Genomic DNA, 16,041 nt, shown 5'->3' with positions numbered 1-16,041 from the left:
AGTTAACTTGACTGTGGGCTGTGTTCGCAGGTGCCTGAATAGTGAGTCCAACCGAAGCACGACAGGTTCTTTTGTTCTAGTGTTAAGGAGGCACAGCCAACTATTGTAATGATTGATGGGAAAACAGCGATGCAATCAGTTTCCCGTGAAAAGTATTTTTCTTGCCCAGCAAGGTTAATGCGGTGTTTCCATACTTAAACAGGTCCTTTGTATAAAGTTATTTACTATTAAAGCAATGGAAGAAATAATCCCTGAAATAAATAAATATATACAAGTGTTACTGCCTCTGGAATTAATGTTTCCTAGAATTATTCCACCAATGTAATTTCTGGCTTTAGAGGTGACTTTGGGATAAATAGTTCACAAAGATTTATGCCCTCTACACGCCCATTAGAAACAAAGTTCATCAACACTGAAGGACAAGTTTCTGACTACAAGAAAAGGAACGTGTAGTTTTGGAACAAGTTTGGAGGCCTGATATAAAATAATGCTCTGAATGGAAGGTTTGTACGCAACAACCCCCCGCCCCGCCCCATCCCATCCTCTAATCCATGACAATCTCAGGGCATCTGAACATCAAAAGTTCCCAGGTATGGAGAGTAGTTTATTTTATATCCTTGTTAGTTTTAATCATTGGGTGTTATTTGATGTGAGTGCTGTTTTTCAATATTTTTTTTTTTTGAGTTGGAACATTTTTTTTTATTTTTAAGAGTTTTTAATTATTGGATGTCGTTCTATTTGTTAGCTATTTTGAAATATTATTTTTAATAGTATGCTTTTACTATTATTGATGTTTTATATTTCTTAATTTTATTGTTTGATATTTTATGAAGAATGGCAGTGTTTCAGTTTTCCCAATTTTGCGCTGCATACAGAGCCTAGTGTTGCAGTTTCCAATTCAGTTTTTGTCTGCACATTTTTAATTTTTACTTTATGATCTCTTTATTCTGTATTTGGTGAGGGTTTGTCTGTGATATATAGGCATGACTGAACTTGAAGTATTCTGTTAGTGTGTAGGGTTCTATTTCTGTTTTCTAATAGGAGGTGTATTGGTGGTTTAGAACCTGGTGTAATATTTACAGCATTGCCTTTTCATAGGTAGGGCTGTTATTGTTTGAGTGCTGCAGTTAGTACTGTTTTGGTATGGGAAGTTTACTATATTCTAATTGTAATTTACTTTACTCATGACTTTGAGTGTCAAGCCTACACCCAACACGTGATACAACTGGCCTAATACCATTATGGATTCCCAGTGTCTTTTTTGCTTTTTAGCTTGGTTTTCTAGTTGCATATTATATTTATATGCACTGCTGTAAGTGACATCTTTATCTCACAAAACTGTACTTTGAATGCCCCTTTTCATGTAAAATCTATTATAAATGTAAAATATTTACTTGTGTGGGTGGGCAGAGGTCAGGGCTAGGGCTGGGACTGGAGCTTGGGGGACGCAAGGCAGAGGTTCATCTAGGGCGCCTAATACCCTTACACCAACCCTGCTCCCTCAGGAAGGCGTTGACCAAGTAATTAACAAATCAAGATTGAATTCTAATCCCAGATGACCCCCAGTTGAGTATAATGTGATAAATTAATTTGTGCAAATGAAGTTGGGGCCATGCGCTTCCCCAAACTTGAAGGGTCTCTGGATTTTTAGGGACTGTACCAGGGCTGGGGGGAGGTGGGGGAGAAAATTTGGGAGGTGGGGAGATGGGCTGTAGGATAGAAGAGGGAGGCCCAGTGGGGCTGGCTAGACAGGATTGTGATAATCCATGATAGATAACTGGAAATTCAATTTAAAGATCCATGCTCATGGATTATAGAGACCATCAGAAAACAAATAAAACCCAAATCAATAATAAAACTTAACCCCTCCCCCCATAATAAAATACACAAGTGATACCCATGTGAGCATTCAATTAAGTGGGACTCAGAATTGTATAAAGTACCTTCTTTTAGTACACTAAGGGGGTCATTTTCCAACGGTATTGCACGCGAAAAGGGACCTTTCACGGTGGTGCTATTGGGTGCGAAAGCTGGCAGTGATAACACCGCGGTGGTGCGATCGCTGCTGGCTTTCGCAGGCCCGCTTCACCCCCTCACCCCCCGGTACCGTGCGATTCACTAAGGCCTGCGATTTTAGAAAATCCAGGCCTAAGGGGCCTAATTCACTAAAATTCATACTAACAGTAGTTTAGCATATATGCTGGAAAAATGTAATGTGCATGCTAAAACACCTTTTAGCAGGCAATGCACAAAATGTTTGAATGCATATGGTAAAAATGAATTATAATAACACATGAACACTATACCCTTAAGAGCCAGCCGTACATGCACTAATAGAATGCGGTCTTCACATACTAAACGGAGCATGCTTAGTTCTCTTTTCCACTCAGGTAACCTCCTTCCTTCAAAACTGTCTGGCATATGGTATTGCTTGTTGGTGCACTGCTGAGTGGGTTGCAGAAGAGGCATTGGATCATAAGAGAGGAGATTACAGATAAAGAGAAGAACAACCCAACCTAACAGATGCATTAAGAGCATGAGGAAGAGAGAAAGGTGGAAGAGGAGAAGAAGGAGGAAAATGAGGCAGAAAAAGAGGCTACAGAAGAGCAAAAGCATGCTGGGTCAGACAAAGGTGCATTGAGCCCAGCATCCTGTCTCCAGCAGTGGTCAATCTGCAGATCCCCAAGGCTAGATCCATTCAGAAATCAGTGTTGCTTACTCCCAGGTCCACCTGGCTAATGATTGTCTATGGACTTTTCCTCCAGGAACCTGTCCAAACCCCCTTTAAACCCTGCTATGCCAGATACCTTGAGCACATCCTCCGGCAACAAATTCCACAGCCTGATTATGTGTTGAGTGAAAAAATACTTTCTGCAATTTTGTTAGTTTCATAGAGTGTTCCCTATTTGGAAAGGTAACTAACTGTTCCCTGTTTACGTGTTCCAACCCATTCGAGGTTTTATAAACCTCTATCAGTCATTTCTTCTCTAAGCTGAAGATCCCTAATGTGCTCAGCCTTTCTCCATCCTCTTTATCATTTTTGTTGCCCTCCTCTGTATCCTCTCTAGTTCTGCTAAGTCTTTTCATAAGACGGGGCAAGCAGAACTGCACATGATATTGAAGGTGCAGTTGTACCAGAGATTCATGGACAGGCAGTGTGATGCTCTCCTTTTTACTCTCCATTCCTTCCCATATTATTTCTAACATTCAATTTGCACATTGAGCTGAGGATTTCAACATATTGTCTACAACAACTCCAAATATGGAACCTACAGTTAGGACTTTTCCCTGCATCTGTCCATATTAAATTTCTTCTGCCATCTAGAAGCTCATTTCTGCAGTCTGGCAAGGTTCTTCTGCAGCTCCCCGTACGTCCCCCGGACATGGTGCCGGGTTTGGTGAGTCCTGCATCAGGGGGGAGAGTTAGTCCTTAGCTCTGTGGTCACACATCTATTGGAAAGAAAAGCCCTGCCACAGTCCTCTTGCAATGGTCCTTCTGACAAATTTAAAAGTATGGGATCAACATCATGCACATTTAAGATAAGTTGATTCGACCTTTTTGTGACATTTAATTTGGTTTGAGTTTGGAGTATTCTTCACACTTCTGAGAATCACTGGTCATTTGATTTTAGTTGCAAAATGAAAAATAAAAGTAAATAAATAAATAATAACACTAGTGATGTAAAATATTAATATGGACCATTAAGGTTGTTTCAGCCTTCAAGATGACACATTGAGGCTGGTTTATACCTGGTTTATGCATTCAAAGCGCAACAAATCAAAGGAAAAAAAATGGAAAGCTAGGACTACAAATGCTCGTAGTTTGGGCAATAAAATCCCAGACCTGCAGGCCCTAATGGTGGAGGCAGGCTTGGACAGTGTTGCTGTTATGGAGATATGGTTCACGGATTCTCATGATTGGGATACAGTCATACTGGGCTATAACTTGTTAAGGTAGGACAGAGAGGCCAGAAAAGGGGGAGGAGTAGCTCTCTATGTCAAAAACAATATCCATGCAACTGAATTGCAAGGAATGTGGGGTAGAGAAGAAGCCTTATGGGTCATCCTGAAAAAAAGATGATGGTGCATCCATTTTTACTGGAGTGGTTTATAAGCCTCCAACTCAAATGGAAGAACTGGACAGGGATCTGATTGAAGACATCCAAAATGTGGGAAGGAAAGGAAAAGTGCTGATTGATGGATACTTTAATATGCTGGACGTAGACTGGAGAATCCCTTCTGCAGAATCTACCAGAAGCAGAGCAATAGTAGATGCCCTGCAAGGGGCTCTCTTCAAACAAATGGTACTGGAACCTATGAGGGAGGGAGTTATACTGGACCTAGTGCTTACTAACGGTGAGAATGTCTCTAATATCTGGGTGGGTTCCCACCTCAGCACCAGTGATCGTCAAATGGTATGGTTGGATATTGCAAATAAGACATGGAGAAGTCACACAAAGACCCGAGCTTTGCATTTCAAAAATACTGACTTTGTTGATATGGGGTGAAGAGCAGTTGTGCACGGAGCAAGAAAGGGACCTTGGGGTGATAGATCTAGTGATCTGAAGATGGTGACGCAATGTGACAAGGCAATAGCTAAAGCCAGAAGAATGCTGGGCTGCATAGAGAGAGGAATAACCAGTAAGAAAAAGGCGGCGTTAATGCCCTTGTACAGGACATTGGTGATGCCTCACCTGGAGTACGGTGTTCAGTTCTGGAGACCGTATCTCAAAAGGGACAAAGACAGGAAGGAGGCGGTCCAGAGAAGAGCAAGAAAAATGGTGGGGGGACTCCATCAAATGACTTATGAGGAGAGGTTAAAGGAACTAAATATGTACACCCTGGAGGAGAGGAGGTGCAGGGGAGATATGATACAGACCTTCAGATACCTGAAAGGTCTTAATGACGCACAATCGACAAATCTTCTCTGTTGGAAAGAAATCAGTAGAACTAGGGGTCATGAAATGAAACTCCAGGGAGGACGACTCAGAACCAATGTCAGGAAATATTTCTTCACAGAGAGAATGGTGGATGCCTGGAATGCCCTTCTGGAGGAGGTGGTGAAGACTAAATCAGTGAAATATTTCAAAGGGGCATGGGATATACACTGCGGATCCCTAAAGATTAGAGGATGGAAATGAAGAAAAGAGTGCATGGGGGTAACTTGCTGGTGTGGCGGTTGCTACCCTTATCCAATAAGCCTTCATACTGTTGATGCAACTCCATCATTCTCTCTGCTTCAACAGCAAGAGGTGACAGGAATTGGACTCAGACAGCAACCAACAAGGCCCCTGGCTTGATGGTCTGGGAGGCTGTTAGGTATGGGGTGAATTGTATGGTGTGGCAGATGCTGCCATGAGCTTGCTGGGCAGACTGGATGGACCGTTTGGTCCTTTTCTGCCGTCACATCTATGTATGTTTCTATGTTTACGTAGTGGTCTGACATATATACATATATACTGAGTACTTTTGTCACTTGATACTAGTTTTAAAATTAATGACCGGGAGTACTGTATTTCTTTGGTTAATTATAGTGCATTTGCTGGTTGTCTGGAGTTATACAGGGTGTTTTTTGAGTACTTTGATTCATCCTAAATGACACGGAGTATGGATTTCAGTCAAGGTGCCTCCCTTTGGTGACTGTCCCAAGGACTTGGCTGGACAGGTGGTACAATAAGGTCTACGTGCTCACTTGCTCCATAATAGAATGGACATTTGGAATGGTAAAAATATTGCTTCCGATGTTTGGATCACGCGGGTGGCGCCCTTGCAATACTCCCTAGAGTAAATGGTTAGGATTATGATTGCTTGTTGCATTCGTCAGATACTGATTAGAAAATTACATTATTCCCTCCGTCTCCTGCCAGATTGCTGCTGCTTCCCACCAGATGTCAGGACAGCTCCATGAGGGGGAGTCAGACTAGAAGCAATCATTGCAGATCACTCTTCTTGTACGTGGTGCCAGTGGCAAAAAAAAATGTGCTGACTCAGCTAACTCCGTGTTCCTTTCTGTTTTTCCCTCTGCAGATTATGACTGTCACCAAAGACCTTCTTCTGCAGATTCCTTCAGGTATACTCAGAGAGGAGAGGTAAGACTCTCCAATTTTAGCCAAAGAAAAGAAATGCTTTAGGAGTGAAACCAAAAGGCTGCAGAAGGCTTTGAGCATAGCATAGGCCTTTTCTATGACACTACAGGCCCCTATAGGAAAAACCTGACAGGGCCTGACACAGTGTATGCCAGGTGCTTGTGCTTGCTGACCCCCTAACTTCTTCAAATTTACATCTAATACAAGAAAAAAAAAAGCTGCAAAAATCTAAAAAAAATAGCTTGCATCATAAAAATAGTATGAAGATTAATAGAGGAGGTCTAAATCCTTTTTCTCATTTTTTTTTTTTAGAAATCCTTTTTCCCTGTAAACCAACTCTGAGGACCTTCTGATATTTAGAGCAGAGACCACAAAAAGGGGCCAATGCAATTCAGTGCACTCAGCCAAGCACACTGTATAATAAGGCTTTTTCCTGTTGGCTTTAAATGAATAAACTGGGGGATACGTGTATTGAACAGTTATAATTATTTTGTGTACCGCACACCTCTTTGTCTCGATAAGATAAGAAGTGCCAAAATGAGTCAGACCAAGGGTCCCTGAGGCCCAGTTTCCTGTTTCCAGCAGAGGCTTTTGCTTCTCTGTCGAACAGTAAGGAAATGTTTCTCAGGAGATCACAGTATAAATTAAAGGCTGGGAGTCGCAGAGGTTCATGGACTGGTGTTATAACTACAGTGCCCGAAACATCTCTCGGGGCTGCAGGTTTCTTTAAATCTCGTCCCCTCCCCCCAACTCTAACCCTTAACATTAAAAGTATCTTAACATTATGGGGGCAATTTTCAGATAAACCCGCAGGGTGGCAAACTGCGAGGGTGTTTTTTGTTTTCATTCCTACTTGAAGCAAATTTTCAAAGAGAACCGATGGGCACTGTTTCCATCTGAAGATGAACAAGTACAAATGCACCCACTCAAGGCATCTGGTGCTCTGTAGTTTTGAAAATCTAAAATGCCCGCGTGCTAGGTTCCTGCCTCCAGCCTAAGCACTCCCACTAATATCCCTCTTTTTTTAGCTTGCGCTGTAGAAGCCTCGTCTGTACTTTTGACCTCTTTGAGGAAGGAAATCCTCAGCCAGGTCATTTTCACCCGGGTAGACTGCTGTGCACCGCATAAATGTCTTTGAAAATTACCCTCTCTTTGTTGTGCCAGAGGCGTGGGATAATCCTAGAGGGGTGAAGAGAAGTGGCTTGGGCAGACTGAATGGAGCGTACGGTCACTATCTGCCCTCATACTCAGGCCCCAGTGAACTTGTGTAACGACAGGAGCCGGATGTTTCCAGGGACAACTCCAGATCTTCCATTCAGTCCGTCCCAGGGAAAAAAACAAAACCCCTTTCACGGCACCTTTTCTTACAAACTGTCGCTGAAAGGTTTAGGCCCGAAGGATCAATGTTTTATAGCTATTCGGTAACAACGTACAAGCAAAGGCGCACAGCGAAATTTGTTTTCGGGAGGGGGTGAGGGGGCGGAGGGCATAACGAAAAAACCCACCCCAGGGATATAAATATGAAAGCATAGGAATGGTTACACATAGTCATTCAAATCTTGGGGTGGAGCGGGGGACAGAAAGATCCTCCTTGCTCCCACCCCCACCCCCGTCCACGGGCAGCCAGGTGTACAAGACAGGTGTGATACATACAGGAAATGTGCAACCAGATCCTGCTAAAGCCAGACTGGGATTGCAGCCTTTTCTTGGGTACGGGGAAGATGGAATACGCAGCTGAGATGTGTGCCCTTACTTTGCTAATCCCAGCTCTACAAATCACAACCAACTTCCTTACCTGCAAGTAGAGATTAGCAAAAATGGGCTTATGCACTTCGGTGAGCCACATAACCTTGCACAGATCACAAACCTCCCAGCTTTTCTAGGCAGAACCTTGTTTGTAAGTGCTCAGCTCCCCGGTCACACTCTGCCCCAATCTCTTCCAAGGAAACATGAATTTCAAACGGACAAAATTTGGGTTTAATGCGAAGGGAGCAAAACATGGCAAGGCTGGTCCGTGTTCATTTCTCTCATTCTCAGTCTGCAGCTTATTCAGAGCAGAGCCTCCGCAGAGGAAAATTCCTCCCCCTTCACTGCTTTTGTCATTCCTCCAAAAAAACCTGACAATGTTTCCAGAGGAATCTTTTGAAAAAGAAAGAGTAAAGGGTTTGGGGAGATCTGGGCTCCCAGGCCAGAAGGGATACGCCTTCCCCTCCGTACCTTTGCAATAATTTCCATTACATTCAACCATTTTATGTCTGTCAATAGAGCATTCGTGTGCTCTATCTACTATATTCAGTATAGATATCGCCCAGGTAAAAGTGCATCGCATATACAGCATTCAGGTGGGATTTAACATAAGGGTGTCAACGCAAACTGCAGGCTCAGTCCTCGCTGTCCAGTAAAAAAAAAAAAATCCCTGAAATGCCAGAGCTGTAGATTCAGAAAGAGAACAGCTACCAACCACCCTGCTCCCTCCCCGCCAACCTGACATCTTCCGAAAGCCAAATGTCAAGATAACACAGCACAACCAAAAAATGTGAAAGAATAGCAGCTGATAAAAAAACAACAACCACAACAACAACAAAACATAACCACAAATGAGATTTGAGTTTACTGTGTCTTGAAATGCGGCAGAAAAGAGGGGAGGTGGAAGGAAGGTACAGTACCTGGCGGTTAGGTCGTGGGTGCCTCGGCACTGCAAAGGCGGATTCCTTGGATTTCTCTGTGCCAGTAATAAACTTGACTTAATTCCCTCCTCTGTTGTCTGATTGAGCGCAGTGCCAGAAGCTGGAAAGAGGCCTCTAACTACAGCGCTGGAGGATTTCCAGCATAATCTAAACTATGATTCTGATCCCTCCCATAAGGGGAAACAGCAAATTCTTATCTTCATGGTCATTTACTACAAATATCAGTCTGAACTTTTGACTTTTGATCTTGAATCCTTCAGACAGCAAACAAACGACAGCACCTGACTATCAATGCTGTAACTTCTTCCTTGGGCTTCCTTTGCTGTGCTGAAATGAAATTGAGATAACAAAGAATTTGAGGACCCTGTGTAGTAGACATGCTCACTTTTGCTGTGCTTCTATTTGCATATACGGAAGAAGTTCGGATAAGCCTAGGCCAGATGTGATAACCACAAATAGGTGATGCTCTCCACAGCGTGAAAAGCTTTAAACTATACGTTTGAGAATGTAAAATGACCTTCTTTGTTCTTCTTTGGTTTTTTAAGTTTTGTTGTTTTTTTTTCAAGTACATTTGATTATTTAGATATGATTAAGTACATGTGACATTTAAGATGGGGATTTTTATTTAAAAGCATATGGATAGTTGGCTCTTAAAAGGGCAATATTTAGAGCTTGAATATTGCCCTTCCTCTTACATCACAGGTACTTTTTATCAGCAGTGAAAAAAAGTGGAGGGGTTAGGTGGAGGGAGGGAAAATGTACATGGGGCTTGCATTTTCAAAACTCCATGGGTATTTTCTACAGGTGTGTTAGTGCCTTCTTCAAAGCAAGTGCAAATATATACGTCGAGGTTTAGGCCCCATTCCTGCTTCTAGCTGCATTTTCAAAGAGAAAACCTGCATGGGGTTTCCCTTTGAAAATGAGCTACGGAACTACAGCCTCCCTACAGGATCTGATTATCCCCTAAATACATTAACTTTAGTATAATTGTATGTTTTATCTTTCTTAATAGATTATTCCACTGAAATTCTTAGCCAGACAGATCATTTAGATTTTCATACGCAGGTTAAGGCAGTCCTGTTTCGTCAGGCTTTTGGTTAGGGTGGGATGTAAGTTTGATTGCAGCATTAGTAGTTTGCGAAGTGCATTGTATTTTGCTTTTATGTTATGTTCTTATTATTTTTATTCTGTATGCTTTTATTTTGTTTTATGTATGCTTGTTTTATTTTTGGGCATGCTCTATTGCACTCTGCATTGAATGAACTGTGGAATTGCAGAATAGAAGATGTATAAATAAATACATAGGATCAATATCAATAATAAATGTTGATAATATTCATAAAATCTCCCACTCACTCCCCTTTTGCTCTCACCTTTTTGCCTTTAACTAGATCTTTGTACAGTCCATCAACCTGTGTCAGAAGCACATACCAGCTCTGCACAACCAGAGATAGTGCAAAGATAATAGTGTCATCTCCCCTTTCCAAAATAACCATCAGTGCCTATTCCCTTCCCCACGTCTCCTGCATTTTAGTTGCCTTGATGTTGACTTTTACATAAAAAACGAACCCCTCCCTCTCTTTCTGCTGTCCCTATGTTTCCTGAAGAGATTATAGCCTGGTATGACCATATCTCCATTCATGTGATTCATTAAAACATTTTTCCATTTTAAAAACGGTATCTGCTGTAGGTCTACCATTAGGACTAGCAGGTATGGAATTACTTTTGCTTAGGCCTCCCAGCTCCTTCGCTTTGACTTACCCACACTCCATACAGCCTCAGATCTGCTTTGCTTTCCCTTTGTACCCTATTGAGCAAGGGTAGCATTCTGAGATCCTCAATATTGTAATGTTTTCGCCATCTTAATTTTCTCATTGGGTTGATAGCTCAAGTCAACTGGCTTCCCTGTATCAGCCCCCTCATCTAGTTTAAACAGCTGTCAGTGTATGATCCAAATGTCTCATCTAAGATCCTTTTTCTTCTCACAGATAGATGATGTCTAGTGCAACAATATAGCCTTCTATTATTCCATGTACTGCCCCAGCCCCCAGATTTTGAGTCATGTATTAAAACTGGTGATCCAGTACAGCCTCTCCTTTCTCTTACCATAAACATGTAATACCTCAGAAAATGTAGTAGTCTTTGCACGTCCGATGTACTACACTGACTCTTTTTCTAGCCAGGTCATTTGATTCCCAAGTGGACTATGACATCAACATCAGAATCCTTTCTTTCTTCTAGAATACTGTCTTGTATTCTAGATAGCTGCTACCTAGAGGTTAGACTATCTCTGGACTTCACTGCTGCAGCTGTGTAGCTCTCAATATACAAAATAAGTGCAATTGACTTCTAATTTAGAGTTCTGGCCAGCAATATTCCAAGATAATATAGATGCAGGCCAGAAACCTTTATGCACATCTCTAGCCAGTCACGGAGTAAAATCATGGATTAATTTGTCAATTCAGTTGAAAGTGAATCATGACATATTGCACCATTTTCCAACACTCTCTGAGATCTCAGTTCTCACCCTGGAAATTTATGAAAAAGGAAGCAGTACTATTTATGGACAAAGGAAAGTAGAGAAGTAATTTATCCAACATCTCACAAATATGTCTATATCCATATCCATATCCTACCATCTGTAGCCAATGGAGGGGCCAACTGGGGCACTGTCTTACAACGGGCAGATCCTAGAAGCTAACACCACCGCTCAGCACAGAAATGAATCACCTTGCTAATTTCCATATTATAATTAGTGATGCACTCCCGGTCTTTTGTTAAGCTTTTCCTCCAGGGACTTATCTAAACCCTTTTTAAACCCAGCTATACTAACTGCTTTCACCACCAAATTCAGCAAAAAAAATCTCGTGCTCTCACGCATCAGCTGAGGATGGAAAACTGAATTGTCTGAGCAGAAATCTGAATTGGATTAAAAAAAAAGTCCTTTCCCATGCTGGTTCAACATCTGGAAGTCAACTTAAAAAATAAGAAATGTTCTACCCTTAGTAGGCTACAAATCAGCAGTAAATTAATATTTAGAAGACGTAAGTTCATTTAATTAGAAAATTAATTGAAATAAGGTATGATTAGAAAAATTGGAAACAGATCAATAAGAAAAAAATAACAATAGCGTGTAAAACATCTTGTGAATTGGGTACGGTTAACCTCTGTTGGGAGGCAGATTAGCATCCATTTGTAGAAACAGGATTTATGGGTGCTGTCGAATTACGGTAACTTATTTTTATGAAAGATGCAGTGGGGTTCAGGGCTTAAAAGGAAGTTTACCAGTCTCAGCAGGTTATTACATTTGAAAAACACTGCATGTTTAGATGTTGTTAGAGAAGGTGATTAATCAGCGAGGCGTGCAACACATAGACTTCTCAAATAAAGGGTGTAAATGTGTGTGGGAAGGAAGCTGTTGAATCAGATCACGCGGGGTTGTCCTTCTGTTCGTTTCATTTTTTTAGCCACCATTGATTTGGATTCCCAGAAGAGATTTCCAAAATTTCAGAAGAAAGGGCTATCCGGTGCAGCCAGCATGGTGGGTTAAGGATAAGTATATTTTTTAAGAGTTTCCTGGAAAACCCTCACAGAGCCTGGTTATCAGGGGAAGATTGTAGGCGTCACAGAAAGGGGATTCTGCAGGCTTGCTCCCTGCTGACAGGTCTTCTGGAAGCTGAATGTGGACGAGACTCAGGCCAGGAGAGGTGAAGTTCTCTGGTTCCCAACAGGTGTATCGGGACACACTGGTGTGTTGCGAGCTCCTGGGAGGTGCATCCAGCAGGAGGCAGCCATTTCCTCATCAGCCCGGGTGGGTGACCTCTCCTTTATCAGGCCTGACAGGAGGCTACTCTCAATTTCCTTTCCTCTTTCTAGCCCAGTAGGAGGCTGTTTCCTCCTTCACCCAGACTGGAGTGAGACATCGCCAACACCTGCTCTTCTGGGCCCAGCGGGACACCGGCTTCCCTCACTGAGCCTGAAAGTGACACCATCTTCACTTTATGGGGGGGGGGAGGGGGGGAGGGAAAGGAGTTGGGGATGCTGGGCTGGGAGAGGTGGAAGAGAGAGGGAGCATAGGGACTCCTGAGAAGAAAGGGGTGGGAAACAGGGGGTCAAGGTAGCTGGGGAGAGGTGAAAAAGGGAGCAGGCACAGCCAAAGCAAGGGAGAGAGAGGGAGCACAGGGAAGCAATGGTGGGGTGGGGGGTTGGATGTGGAATGTGAGTATGAGGGGATGATTGAAAGGGAGTCATTGGGAGAAGCGAGGGATGATGGGGGCATGGTGGGGGAAGTGATGGGGTGCAAAGCCATAATATCTCAGTTTGGGGAATGTGCATTTCTTCTATCTGTGTGCTTTGCTTAGTGTAGGAGGAAATATATTTTTGTTTCTAGTTCTCCAGTTTTACACTGCATCAGCAGGGCTTCTTGGGGTTTCCATTCCAGTTTTTGTCTCCATATTTGTAATTTGTGTTTTTTTTATTCTGAATTTGGAGAAGGTCATCTATCCATCTGTGTGACTGAGGTGATGTATTGTACTAGCATGTTGGAGGGATTTGTATCAATCTTATTTATTGTGTTTTCTCCTTAGGACATGCATTGGTGGTGTGCTTCTGCCTTTTCATAGGTAGGGCTATTGCTGTCTGTGTCTCAGTTAGTGTTGCTATGGTATGGCAGGTTTGCTTCCAATGTGCTGAGTGGGGTTTGTTTTTTTTCAGGTTTTGTATTTTGCAATGTGCCTGGTAGTAGAGGGAGTTTGTGTTGCTGTCACTGGGATGACACTGGAATCAGAATCTTTTTTTTTAGTATGTTGAGTTGCATGGGGAAATATATCAAATCTCCTCTGCACCCATAATTGGGGGTTAGGAGGTTTCTGTGGATGCAGAATATGTTTACTTTAAGCCCTGTGACAGTCATGTGTCATGCATGTGACCGTCATCTGTCAGGTGTGTCCCAACAGAAAAAAGGCTGAGAACCACTGGTCTGTGTACCCAGTTGACCCTGAGGAAGTGGAGCAGAGTAATGCTGTGACTGTCTGACTAAGATCAGGTGTAGTGTCAAACAAGGGGCTCTTCATTTATTTATATTTCACTTTCTGGCACTTTGAAGTGGATTACATTCAGGTACTTTCTTGTCTAGTTATTTGTCTGATGTTTGTTCCATCCAATGTTTTATGCTTTTGATTTTATGAATGTCAATCTGTACCCTGCCTTGAACTGCGGGTAACAGGTCTTTTAAATAAATGCATAAATGAGTTGAGGATGGTCCCTTCTCAGCCTTTTTGGCTGAGCTTGAATGCCTTCGAATATGGGGTTAATGCCCTGCCCCCCGCCCCCCCTTGCAGATTTGCTGATGTAACAACCATCGGCAACGCAGGTGGATTAAACCTCCTGAAAAACATTTTTAAAAGTCCTTAATAGGGCTATGAAAGAGAGGAGGGAAGGATGAAGGGCTGAGGCAGTAGGAAGGAGCATATATAGAGTCCAGTGCTGCGGGAACCAATCAAGAAACCTGATACAGAAGGGGACAATAAAAGGGAAGAGAAGAAACTGGACAAGGAGGGAAGGGATAGCACACAAATCTAAGAAAGGGGAATGAAGGTCATGAAATACAGGGAGGTGGAGCCCCGGCAATGCTATTTCTCATAGGCACAAATGGATGAGACCCTGGCATGAATCAGGCTTTAGCAAGCTCATGAAAACTGCACCCATGTCCTTTGTTGCCAGAGGATGTGGTTAGTGCAGTTAGTATAGCTGTGTTTAAAAAAGGATTGGATAAGTTCTTGGAGGAGAAGTCCATTACCTGTTATTAAGTTCACTTAGAAAATAGCCACTGCCATTAGCAATGGTTACATGGAATAGACTTAGTTTTTGGGTACTTGCCAGGTTCTTATGGCCTGGATTGGCCACTGTTGGAAACAGGATGCTGGGCTTGATGGACCCTTGGTCTGACCCAGTATGGCATTTTCTTATGTTCTTCCTCATTTGGGATAGAGGAAAGCAAAAGAGAGAAGATATCTTTGCTGTAGGCTTCGAGTGGGGGTTAGAGCAGCAGGCTGTGAAGCCAGGGTTCAGATCGCACTCCTGCTCCTTGTGGCTTTAGGCAAGTGACTTCAGCTGCTTTGCCAGGCATTTTTAGACAGAGCATGGGAGTCAAGCAGGCCCTTAGATTATGAGCCCCTGGAGACAGGGAAATACCTGCTGAAACTGAATGTAGTCACAAAACAAGTTCCTTCTATATCATATGGTTTACTTGGTAGAGTCACAGCCAATAGGAAGTGGAGGCGATGAGCGGTACACACTAGTGGTGAATAACCATATATGGAGGTAGTATAGTGCTAAAGAGTTCAAGGATCCTTGTGGTGAATTGATCAAGAAAAATGAACCCTTGGATCAGGCGTTTTCACCTTTTATTCATAAATCCTTTCCCAAAGGTTTCGGTCCCCCGACACGGTGATATGTGTGCCTGAGCTGGAGACCAACATGGAGAAGGCAACTGACCCAGAAACCTCTGCTATCCTAGACTTCCTGGCTATGTGAACTTCAATTGCCTTATTGAGCCTGACCTGGAGGAATTCCAAGGACACCTGGACAGCAGTTGAAGTTGGCGACACTTTGTGATGCCTACTTATAGGGTCACAAAAGCAGAAGGAAATGGTTGGAACTTCAGGCTAGACTGTCACTACAGGGGCACCATTAAAAGAGGCATCTGTAAACACAGCCTAAGATGTGTTAATTGCCCTGACTAGCAAGATTTTAACAGAACAAAAGACTATCTAAAGAGTGATGGTAAATGGGCCCCACGTTGGAGAAATACTCAGGATAGCTTAGGGATAATCAATCATGCTGTTGACATGACAATCAATGTAAATTATTCTCTGGAAAGTCACGCACTCTTAGAATTTCTAACCTAGCACTATATTGTATTTTACCTATAAAAGAAGGATCAGTTCATGTATACAAGGAGATGCTAGTGGTCAGTTTGTCAGAGAAAGGGCATCTAGCATCTCCCAAGAATACTTTGATTGATCAATAAAAAATTATACTTTCTACAAAATCTAAGTGTTCTTGTATCCTTGGATAAGCGTCATAAAGCATAGGTTGGCGCTTAACAACAGACTGAGTTTCGCCACATGGACCAAATCTGGAGGGACAGAGGCCCGGAAAAACTGTTAAAAAGACCAAAACATAAAGCAGAGATATATAATCAAGGATCCACAATACATAACACAAGAAAACATGAAAAGGACACCAACCAGCAGACACTACTTGTT

General features: G+C 42.5%; 1 protein-coding gene and 1 long non-coding RNA gene across 3 annotated transcripts in view; one reads left to right on the top strand and one right to left on the bottom strand.

Annotated features, from left to right (window-relative positions):
• The window catches only part of CKMT1A (creatine kinase, mitochondrial 1A), a 40,153-nt gene extending 31,180 nt beyond the window's left edge, over positions 1-8,973 (bottom strand). The window contains exon 1 of one of the 2 annotated variants that reach the window (XM_029575405.1): positions 8,753-8,973. The gene's annotated coding sequence lies outside the window, so the exon portion shown is untranslated. Of the gene's footprint in view, positions 1-7,881; positions 7,906-8,752 lie in introns of those variants that run through there. The other variant, XM_029575406.1, reaches the window with a different exon arrangement.
• LOC115075172 lies at positions 393-15,750 on the top strand. Its single transcript, XR_003852449.1, has 3 exons — positions 393-503; positions 6,028-6,089; positions 15,202-15,750. It is a non-coding gene; the product is annotated as an uncharacterized LOC115075172 (long non-coding RNA).
• The last annotated feature ends 291 nt before the right edge of the window (positions 15,751-16,041 follow it).

Source organism: Rhinatrema bivittatum, chromosome 13 (genome assembly GCF_901001135.1).
Source record: "Rhinatrema bivittatum chromosome 13, aRhiBiv1.1, whole genome shotgun sequence".
Lineage (NCBI taxonomy): Eukaryota > Metazoa > Chordata > Amphibia > Gymnophiona > Rhinatrematidae > Rhinatrema > Rhinatrema bivittatum.
This window is presented reverse-complemented; position numbering and strand designations above follow the sequence as displayed.